General features: G+C 50.0%; 1 long non-coding RNA gene across 1 annotated transcript; it reads left to right on the top strand.

Annotated features, from left to right (window-relative positions):
* The first annotated feature begins 1,034 nt into the window (after positions 1-1,034).
* On the top strand, positions 1,035-4,087 carry LOC128418106 (uncharacterized). The gene is made up of 2 exons (XR_008331662.1): positions 1,035-1,386; positions 2,228-4,087. It is a non-coding gene; the product is annotated as an uncharacterized LOC128418106 (long non-coding RNA).
* Positions 4,088-10,915: the final 6,828 nt, after the last annotated feature.

Here is a 10,915-nt window from a genome sequence, read left to right as displayed (position 1 = left end):
TGTTCCTCTCTCTATCTCTGCTACCTCCCACACTCAAGGACCAACGGCCCTAACTGTCACTCTATTACCAACTGCCTTTCTCAACCAGCCAACCCATGAAATCCAACCAACTACCCGCCCACAACTCCCAACGAACTCCTCTCAGAACTCTTCCCAGAACTAGTTTTATAGACCCACTGACTCCATCCCCCTGGGTCCTGTCTGTGCAACCTATTTAACTATTTCCCCTCCAGCACTCTCTCATATATGTTAACGTCACACCGTCCCCCCTCAGCACTACCTATGTAGAAGAGAAGCCCCAATTTCACACTTGATTTGGGGGGTAAAAAACCTCGTCTTATACACGAGAAAAGATGGCAAGTTCTTTCTCAGGGGGCTTCTCGCCAGTTACAATGAGCGGGTGTATGCCATAATTGAACAGGGATCATAGAACTGTAGCGTCTGAAGGGACCTTGCGGGGTCACCTTGTCCAACCCCCAACAATGCAGAACAGGGGAAGCCACCCGGAAGTCCCTGCTCCATGTTACACGCCTCTTAACAAGGGGGGAGGGCTTGCACCCAGACATCAAGGAAACCAGGAGAGACCCCGGCCTTGTATAATAATAATAATAATAATAATAATAATAATAATCTGAGTTTTCCCAGTTTTCCCTGAGTTGGGCAGCTCCCAATCAAGTATTAAAAACAATACAGCGTTAAATGTTAAAAACTTCCCTAAACAGGGCTGCCTTTAGATGTCTTTTAAAGATAGGATAGCTACTTATTTCCTTCACATCTGAAGGGAGGGCATTCCACAGGGTGGGCGCCACTACCGAGAAGGCCCTCTGTCTGGTTCCCTGTAACCTGGTCCTTCAGGGGCACAGTTACCCCATTCAAGACCCTAGCCCTAGCCCTAGCCCTAGCCCTAGCCCTAGCCCTAGCCCTAGCCCTAGCCCCAGCCCCAACCCCAACCCCAACCCTAACCCTAATCCTATCCCTAACCACCCTAACCCTAACCCTAACCCTAACCTGAAACCCTAACCCCAACCCCCACACCTGTCAGCCCCCTGTCCCCCCAAAACAGGACTTCTGTCTTGTCAGGATTCAACCTCAATCTGTTAGCCATCATCCATCCTCCAACCGCCTCCAAGCACTCACACAGGACCTTCACCGCCTTCACTGGTTCTGATTTAAAGGAGAGGTAGAGCTGGGTGCCATCTGCATACTGATGAACACCCAGCCCAAACCCCCTGATGATCTCTCCCAGCGGCTTCATATAGATATTAAAAAGCATGGGGGAGAGGACGGAACCCTGAGGCACCCCACAAGTGAGAGCCCAGGGGTCTGAACACTCATCCCCCAACACCACTTTCTGGACACGGCCCAGGAGAAAGGAGCGGAACCACCGTATAACAGTGCCCCCAGCTCCCAGCCCCTCTAGACGGTCCAGAAGGATGTTATGGTCGATGGTGTCAAAGGCCTCTGAGAGATCCAGCAGAACTAGGAAACAGCTCTCACCTTTGTCCCTAGCCCGCCAGAGATCATCGACCAGCGCGACCAAGGCAGTTTCAGTCCCATGGTGAGGCCTGAATTGGAAGGGATCCGAATGGTCCGCATCCTCCAGGCATGCTTGGAGATGTTCGGCAACAACCCGCTCAATCACCTTGCCCAAGAATGGTAAATTTGAGACTGGGCGATAGTTGGGCAAATTGGCTGGCTCTAAAGATGTTTTTTTAAGAAGCAGTTTAATGGGCGATAGTTGGTCAAATTGGCTGGGTCTAAAGATGTTTTTTTAAGAAGCGGTTTAATGACCGCCTTTTTCTGCGGGTCTGGGAAGGCTCCCTCACAGACAGAAGCATTCACCACCCCACAGAGCCCATCGCCCAGCCCTTCCCAGCTCGCTTTTATCAGCCAGGATGGGCAAGGATCAAGGAGACAGGTGGTTGGTTTCAGTTGTCCAAGCAGCCTGTCCACATCCTCGGAGGTAACAGATTGGAATTGATCCCATGTAACAGGACTAGACAGAACTCTAGCACTCTCCCGCCCTGGCCCTGCTCCCACGGTGGAGTCTACCTCCTTCTGAATCTGAGCGACTTTATCTGCAAAAAACTTTGCAAAAGCATTGCAGGAGATCTTGGGGTCCCTACCAGGCCCCGGTGGTGCAAGTGGTTCTGATAGATTGCGAACCACCTGAAAAAGTCTCCTGCTGCTGTTTTCTGCATTGCCACTTGGTAGGCTCAACGTTGAGCTCTAGCCCGTGTCCGGTCTGATTCGGAGTGAGTTTTCCGCCACCGGCGCTCTAGCCGTCTCAATGATTCACCCTCAACTCTGGGGAAAACCACGGGGCTGTCCAGGCTCCATGCAATTGGAGAGGGCGCTTCGGAGCCAGACAGTCAATAGCACTGGTTAACTCCGCATTCCAACGGGCCACCAGGGAATCAGCCGAGAGGCCATCAACTTGGGATAAAACATCCCCTACCACTCTCTGGAAACTAGTTGGATCCATTAAGTAGCGGGGGCGGACCATCCGAATCGGTCCCACCTCCCTGCAGAGGGGAAGGGTCACGGAGAAGTCCAGTTGCACTAGGAAGTGATCTGACCATGGCACTTCTTTTGTTTCGCTTTTAGTTAGTGTCAGATCACCAACATCCATAGAGGTAAACACCAAGTCTAAGGCCAAGGGGAACCCAAGAGGGATCTGGTTCTGCCTACTCACCTGGGAACGCTGGTCCAGAGTCCGCAAGGCTCTTCTTTTCTGAGGGCCGCTGCTGGCTTGGGTCTTGCTTGCTGGTCTGGGGCTTCATCAGCCCTGGCAAGACTAGGGGCCTGGCCTCTGCCGGTCTGGCCTCTGCCGCTGATGGTGTAGGCTTTGCCAATGCCGGCAGTAGGGCAGGGGCCTCGTCCTCATATGAGGGGTAGATCTTGTTTTTGGGTGCAACTTGATTTTTCCTCCTGCCCTCTGTGGCTGATGTTGAAGGCTTCGCCAATGCCGGCAGTAGGGCAGGGGCCTCATCCTCGTATGAGGGGTAGATCTTGTTTTTCTTTTTTCTTTTTAGAAAAAAAGCCATCCTGCAAGATGCAAAAAGATTAGGAATTATTGGGAAATTATATATAATGAATTGAAAAAACTGTTTAAAAAGACTTTTGTTAAGAAACCAGAAGCATTCCTTCTAGGAATTTTAGACCAAGATGTAAAAAAAGAAAATTGGAAATTATTTATGTATGCAACAACAGCGGCAAGAATTTTATTAGCACAAACTTGGAAGACAGAAGAAATACCAACGAAAGAACAATGGCAAGGGAAACTTATGGAATATGCAGAACCGGCAAAACTAACAGAATAATTACATGAAAAGGACAACAAAGACTTTAAAAGAGAATGGGAACCATTTACAACATATATGAAGAGGCAACATAAAGAAATGGACTCATTGGCAGGGTTTGAGTGAACAATCACAACTGTCTACAACAAAAAAATAAGACTATATGTATTGAGGAAATTTTGGGGAAACATCAAATACGCAAGGTGAACAATAGGGAAATAAAACAAAATGTGAGTACGAGGGAAGTCCAGGAGAGGAGGGTCGAAATATGAAAAATTGTTAAAGATATATTGTTAGAAGTAGAATCCATAGAAAAATCAATAAAAAATTATTTCAAAAAATAAACAGAATCTCTGGATAAGAAATTGTCATTTTTAGGTAATCTATTAAGACTGGAATATGATATTTCAGTTTTGATTGCTGGAAATTTAGCAATTGGGAAATATTATCCTGGATATTGACAGAATCTGGGAATGATTCAAAGTATTTGGTATTGTATTTTTATTTGTAAACATTGAAATGAGGAAGTCTTTTTACTCAGAGTGAGAAGGATGACCAAATATTTGACAGACCTGGAAATAGCAAGCTCATGTAGATCAAAGGGGGGAGGAAGTGGATTCCGCAGAAGAATATTGTAAAATTTGTGGAGGAAAATGATCTGACATGATCTACTATTCCAGCCTGGTTATCTCTTCCTAATTCTGGGTGCTGTGTTTTATTATCTTCAATATCTCTTGTGAAAAGGTCTTTTAATGTACGGTCAGTAAAAGCCTGGATGTAAGGCCTGCCTTTTGTGTGAATAGTTTTGTTTTAGTTTTCTCATTATGGGTGGATCCCAGGACTGACTAGGTCTGGCTGAAGGTCTGCCCTGAAACCTTGCTGGAAGGATCTCCCCTTGCTGGGCCACTTTGCAGAAGTCGACTCCTGCAGGTGGCTTGTCTTGTGTGCGGGTGGAGGCGCGCTGCCTGCAGAAGTTGGCACTGGGAATAGCTACCTGGAAAACCTCTGTGCCTGAGGATGCCACAACTCCCTGGCTTCTTCCCCCCACCTGGAGAAAGGGGAAGTCATGGACAACAGGACGCAGACAGTCGCTTCACGACACCAATCCGCTCTAAAGAAGCTGGCGCATGGGAAGAGCTGCACCCCATCAGCTGCGAGCAGTACCTGTTCTGCCTCCAAATAATCATTTGGGCTTCTGTGTATATTCCCAGGTTGTACTTTCAGTTAGTTGGAAAAAGGGGGGGGGCGGTTCTCTAGCAGATGCAGGAGTGAAACACCATACCTTTAGTTGTGTTGAAAACAATAACTCATCTGTGGGAGCCTCAGCTTCTGATCCTAAGGATGAGGCTAATGCTTCTGGTCCTATCCCTGAAGTTCTTTTATAGGTACTGAAGATTGACTGGATATTCTGTTTATTGGTTTGGTTTAGAATGCAGTTGAACAACTTACACCGCTCATGTGATGGCTCTCTAGGAAGTCAGCCCAAATCACGGCCTGCACCGCATCCCAGAGGAAAAGGGAACGTGAGCCTAAAACGTACAGGGGAGGGAACCAAACAAGCTGTTAGGGGCCAATTCTCATTTACTGCACCCTCATGGTAAGACTTTCGGAAAATGCCACCTTTTCCCAGACATGAGCTATATAGAGAATGGTTATTCCTCTTGTGAAATCAGGGAGACGTTTAATTAGTAAGGAATTACATGGGTTGTAATGATTCCACCACAAATAGCTCTGAACAGGCCTCTGTCTCCAATTTCTCCATTTTACCCTGGCCAGCCCCTGAAAGAGCTGAATGGTTCTGGCTTTGGAACAAAATTCTGCCTAAAAGGTCCTTCCTGTGTTTTTTTTTATGATGTTAGCCGCTCTGAGCCCGGCCTCAGCCGGGGAGGGCAGGATACAAATAAAAAATTCTCATTCTTATTCATATTCTTATTAAAAGGGAACACAAATGCCAAATTAAAACTAAATATATCACACTGACTTGGGGGAGGAAAAGAAAACACACTCACTCTTTTTGAAGGTCGCTGTGTACCAGCGTTGCTAAGGGCCCCCAAGCCCCTGGAGACATGAGGTCACAGCACTATTGTAGCCTTTCTAGGCCTTTTTAACCATGGGTAGGAAAGCGTTGCACCCGGGCAGGGACGAAAAGAGTCAAACGACACCAAGGGGTTAAATCCAGAGAAAGAGCTTTATTCTGCCTTTCCGGGGGGCGGGGGCAGAGGCACCTGTGTGATGGATTCACAAAACAGGCCGCAGAAAAAACTTTTTACAGCAGGTATTTATCCTTTTTTCCAAACCCCCTTTTCCCCTCTCAGTTGCAGCAAGCTAAATGTGCTTGGACAAGGTCAGCTAGTCTGAGAAGCAAAAGACACTGTTCTCTACCTTTGTTACATAGAAAGATGCTGAGCTAAAAGCTTTTAGCCTTAGAGGAAAAAAAACTTTGAAAAGTGCAGTTTGAAAAGTGCTTGAGGCTTTGAGGCTTGGTTGGGGGGGGGGAATTCACAAACAGTTTTTAGGGTAACCTAACTAACTGTCCCCCTACACTATGACAACATGATGAAATGATGTCAGTGGAAAGGAGACCTCTTGCTCATCTCTTTTTATATTTACATTATATTTGCTGATTTATGATCCGGCAAACCATCGAAGATGAACTAAGAACTTATTAATGGATTGAATATATATATATATATATATATATATATATATATATATATATATAATTCTCCATTAGTAACATTCTAATTGATAACAAATCAAATCAAATCAAATCTTGCCACATCGTAATACAAACAATAAAGCCAATTGTACATTCCAAACTAAAAATTTTGGGGAGGCCTTTCCATGTTCTGGCTGTCGGGAGAAAGTTTCTTTCACTTGTTCCTGCGTTCTTCTCTCTTGTTTCCCCACAGATTCAGGTAGGTAGACCAACTACCTACCTCTAAGGGGCTACTGTACAATTTTTTAATTTTTTGGAAAAGATTCTTTTAAATACTTTTTTAGGACTTTTTTTTTTAAAAAAAGACTTGATTCTTTTAAAGGGATTTTTGGAAGATTTTTTAAAATATTTTTTTCAAGTTTTCCCCCCATTTCATAATTCTGATCTTCCAGTCATTTTAAAATATCCTTCCTTCCAGAACACTCTCCTGTTTCTTAGTCCAAATTATAATAATTTTTTAAGAGCTGAGTCCAGGGTGTCGTACATTGTCCTGGGCAAAGGTGGTTGGCATTGCAGGGTAAATATTAGGCTCAAGTGGCATCGCAAATTTTGCACACAGTGATCTCTAGGATAAGCCAGGCATGTGTTGCACTGGGACCTATAGCACTGTGTTTAGAGGTCAACTACAGTTCCCATGATTCTCAGGGGGAAGGAGTCATGTGCTGTAATGTTATGGCATGTCCACAGCCACTAACAACCAAAGTAATAGTTTCTGATGAATTTTCCTTAAATTGTCTTGTCTCAATTATATTTTTAGAGTTTATCATTGCAATGGTGAGCTAGATACTGCAGTTTTTGGTTGTGGTGACCTGCTATTCAATATAATTAGTTAAAGATGTTTCTATATGTAACAACAGCAGCTAGGATTCTATATGTGCAGAAATGGAAGGAAAAAGAAGTTCCAAAGAAGGGATAAGTAAGATAATGGACTATGCAGAACTAGCAAAATTAGCAGTTTTGTGGACAAATAGGCCTTTTTCGGATTATAGTACGCTGAACTCGTAAGCAGGATTTGAGCTATGAGCAACGTGTCAGTGCCGCCCGAGGTCCCAGCTCACCAAGGACCAACGCTGCTTCGTTGTTTAGTATAAAAGTCTTTATTGAAGTTCAGTTTCACTTTCACAGCCGCAGCGTGCAGCACTACGTCTCAAACTCTAGACCGCCGAAGCTCCATCTGAATCTCCTCCCCCCTGACACCAGTTTAAGATTCTAGCCTTGCTCCACCTCCTCCTTTGTTCTTTCCTCCTCTGGGTCCGCCTGCCCGTCGGGGTCTCTCCCTTCCTAGACTCCTCTGACGCTGAGTCCCCTGACTCTTCCCCCTCCCTCCGTCGGGCTTTAGGACCTGGCTCCCAATCCGGGTTTCCTGCTGTCCCGCGCGCCTGTACATTTGAACTTGACGCGCGCGCCCAGCCTCCCACTTTCCTTCTGACCGTTACACTGCTGTCACTACTCCCTCCTTCAGGGAGGCTAGCTGGAACTGACCTCCCCTCCGTTTCCCCACTTTCCGATGGGGGCGTGGTCAGCCCTGACTCATCTTCTCTCCCTGCTGGAGGAGAGGCTGGCCCTGACACATGTGACTCTTCCCCCCCACTGTGCTCTGGTGGGGGAGCTGGTCCTGATCCCCCGCTGCTGCCTTGGGAGTCCCCGCTGGCCCCCTGCTTCTGGTGCGTCCCCCCTGGGACCCCCCTTGCCCTCACCATCGGCGCCCCCTTCTGGGAATCTTCTGATTCGCTGGAGAAGCTCATGGAATCTCTCGGGTCACTGTCATACTCCCCTACGCTCCCCTCGGATTCCTCCCTCCGCTCTCCATTTCCTCTCTCCCCTGTGCTTCTGCTCCTGAGCCCCTGACATCCACCCCCCCTCGAAGGCCCCTCTTCCCCTTCCCCCTCTTCGGGTGTGGGTTCCGGGTGCTCCAGTGCTGTGGGTGTGAGTGCTGGATGCCGTTCTCTCCCCCTGGTGTGCAACCGGCCAGCGGGATCAGGCCCGCCCGCGATGGGTTCATCGACGTCGATTTCCTCTGCTTCCATTTCTCTGCTGTCGTGCTCAAATCCAGGATCCTCCCCCAACACATCCATGTCCTCCTCTCCACCCGGTCCCTCGGGTGAGGCTGTGTGTAACGGCCCCCTCAGCAGTTCCCTGCTCCACCCCACCTCTGGTTGAGTGTCCCACCAATAGGAGCGGTCTGTGACCAACCCCGAGAGTGACCCCTCCGGGGAGCTTGTTTCTGGCGTCGGCTCCTCAGCTGATGAGAAACCCTGGAACGTACTGGCTGAAAGTATGGGTGTGAAAAGCCAGTCGTCGAAATACTCCGCCGGCATGGGTCTGTGTGGGAAGATTGAATGGAACTCGTCTTTGAGGTAGTGCTCCTCCACGGCATAGCACTCGTTGGCGCTGGCCGGGGTACCTTCCCTGGCGAGGAGATATTCCACTCCCTCTCCCCCCCATCTCGAGTCCAAAATCTCCGTGACCTCGTTGAGTGTCGTCGCCCTCTGGGACCCCTCCCCTGTTGGCGATTTGCTGCGTGGGTCTGGTGCGTTCCCTGGTGCCTGAAACCTGTGGGGTGCCTTGTAGGGTGTGAGCACTGACCTATGAAAGACTGGGTGCATTCTGGAGCCCTCCGGGAGTGTCAACCGGAAGGCCACTGGATTGATTTGTGCCGCGACCTGGTAAGGTCCCAGTTGCTTGTGCCTGAGCTTCTTCTTAGCTAACGTTCTGGCTGGCACTGCCTGGGCTGCTAACCAGACCCAGTCCCCCACCTGGATGTCTTCCCCGACCCTCCTGTGCCTGTCCGCCTGCGTTTTGTAGGCGTGTTTCGCGAGTTCCAAGTGCCTTCGGAGTTGCTCGTGGACCTCCTGTATCTCTGCTGCTAAGTGCTCTGCCCCCCGTGGCTCCCCCTCCCCCTTGGTCTCTAACCCCGGGAAGGTTCTGGGATGCCGCCCATTGTTGGCGAAGAACGGTGTCACCCCTGTAGACCCGTGCTTTGTGTTGTTGTAGGCAAACTCGGCCAGCGGTAGGTAGTCCACCCAGGTCGAGGGCTGTTGATTCGCGTAGCATTGCAGGTACTGCTGCATGATGGCGTTGACCCTCTCCGCTTGTCCGTTGGTCTGCGGGTGTCGTGCCGACGCTAAGTTGATCTTGACGTTCAGGATGCCCAGCAGCTTCTGCCAAAAGCTCGAGATGAATTGGCGGCCACGGTCGGACAGGATGGACCGCGGCAAGCCGTGAGCTTTGAACACGTGGTCTATGAACAGCTTGGCGGCCTGTTCCGCTGTGGCCACCTTCGCGCACGGAATGAAGTACGCCATCTTGGTGAACAGGTCTACGACCACGAGTACCGCTGTTTTCCCTCGCGAGCTGGGCAGATCTGTGACAAAGTCCAGTGCCACTTTCTCCCACGGTTCGAGCGGCGTCTGCAGCGGTTCCAGCAGACCCGCCGGCTTCCTGTGTACTGGTTTGGCCCTTTGGCAGGTGTCACACCTGGAAACGTAATCCGCGACTTCTCCCCTCACCTTGGGCCACCAAAAGTCCCTGGTGACTAATTCCGCCGTCTTGTCCTTGCTAAAGTGCCCAGCGCTGGGCGCGTCGTGTAGCTGCTGCAGGACTTTCGCATGGAGGTCGTCTCCCGGAACGTAGAAAGCCCCTTTGCGGAGGAGCAGTCCGTCGCGTATCTGGAACTCGTCGTCCTTCGCTGTGCCGTTTTGCACCTCCTCCATCTTGGATTGTGCAAACGAATCCGCCTGCAGCGCGCGACGCACTGCGTCCAGGTCCACGGCGGCTGAAGCGCACGCCCACGCTTTTGGTGCGAAAATGTGTTTGGCCGCCGCCGGTGCCGCTTCCTCGAGATACTGCGGCTTCCTTGATAGCGCATCCGCCATGACGTTGTTGTCTCCCGGGATGTATTCTATCCGGAAATCGAAATCCGCAAAGAACTCTGCCCAGCGGATGTGTCTCTGGTTCAGGAACCTCGCCGTGCGCCAGTACTCCAGGTTCTTATGGTCCGTGCGGACCTGCACAGGGGAGAGAGGAAATGGAGAGCGAAGGGGAGGAATCGGAGGGCAGCGTAGGGGAGTATGACAGTGACCCGAGAGATTCCATGAGCTTCTCCAGCGAATCAGAAGATTCCCAGAAGGGGGCGCCGATGGTCAGGGCAAGAGGGGTCCCAGGGGGGATGCACCAGAAACAAGGGGCCAGCGGGGACTCCCAAAGCAGCAGCGGGGGATCAGGACCAGCTTCCCCACCAGAGCGTAGTGGGGGGGAAGAGTCAGATGTGTCAGGACCAGCGTCTCCTCCAGCGGGGAGAGAAGATGAGTCAGGGCTGACCACGCCCCCATCGGAAAGTGGGGAAACGGAGGGGAGGTCAGTTCCAGGGGGGGAGCAGTGACAGCAGCAGTGTAATGGTAAGAAGGAAAGTGGGAGGCTGGGCGCGCGCGCCAAGTTCAAATGTACAGGCGCGTGGGACAGCAGGAAACCCGGATTGGGAACCAGGTCCTAAAGCCCGCCGGAGGGAGGGGGACGATTCAGGGGACTCAGCGTCAGAAGAGTCTAGGAAGGGCGAGACCCCGACGGACAGGCGGACCCAGAGGAGGAAAGAACAAAGGAAGAGGTGGAGCAAGGCTAGAGTCTTAAACTGGTGTCAGGGGGGAGGAGATTCAGACGGAGCTTCGGCGGTCTAGAGTTTGAGACGTAGGGCTGCGCGCTGCAGCTGTTGAAGTGAAACTGAACTTCAATAAAGACTTTTATACTTAACAACGAAGCGGCATTGGTCCTTTGTGAGCTGGGACCTAGGGCAGCTCTGACAGGGGTTTATTGGGGTTATTATTAGGATTAGGATTTTGTGTCTTCATTTTGTATTTGTTATGTTGTAAACCGCCCTATGATTTTCAGATGAAGAGCA

The sequence above is a fragment of the Podarcis raffonei genome, chromosome 7, assembly GCF_027172205.1.
Source record: "Podarcis raffonei isolate rPodRaf1 chromosome 7, rPodRaf1.pri, whole genome shotgun sequence".
Classification (NCBI taxonomy): Eukaryota; Metazoa; Chordata; class Lepidosauria; order Squamata; family Lacertidae; genus Podarcis; species Podarcis raffonei.
The sequence above is the reverse complement of the archived record's forward strand: the minus strand, read 5'-3'. Positions and strand labels throughout refer to the sequence as shown.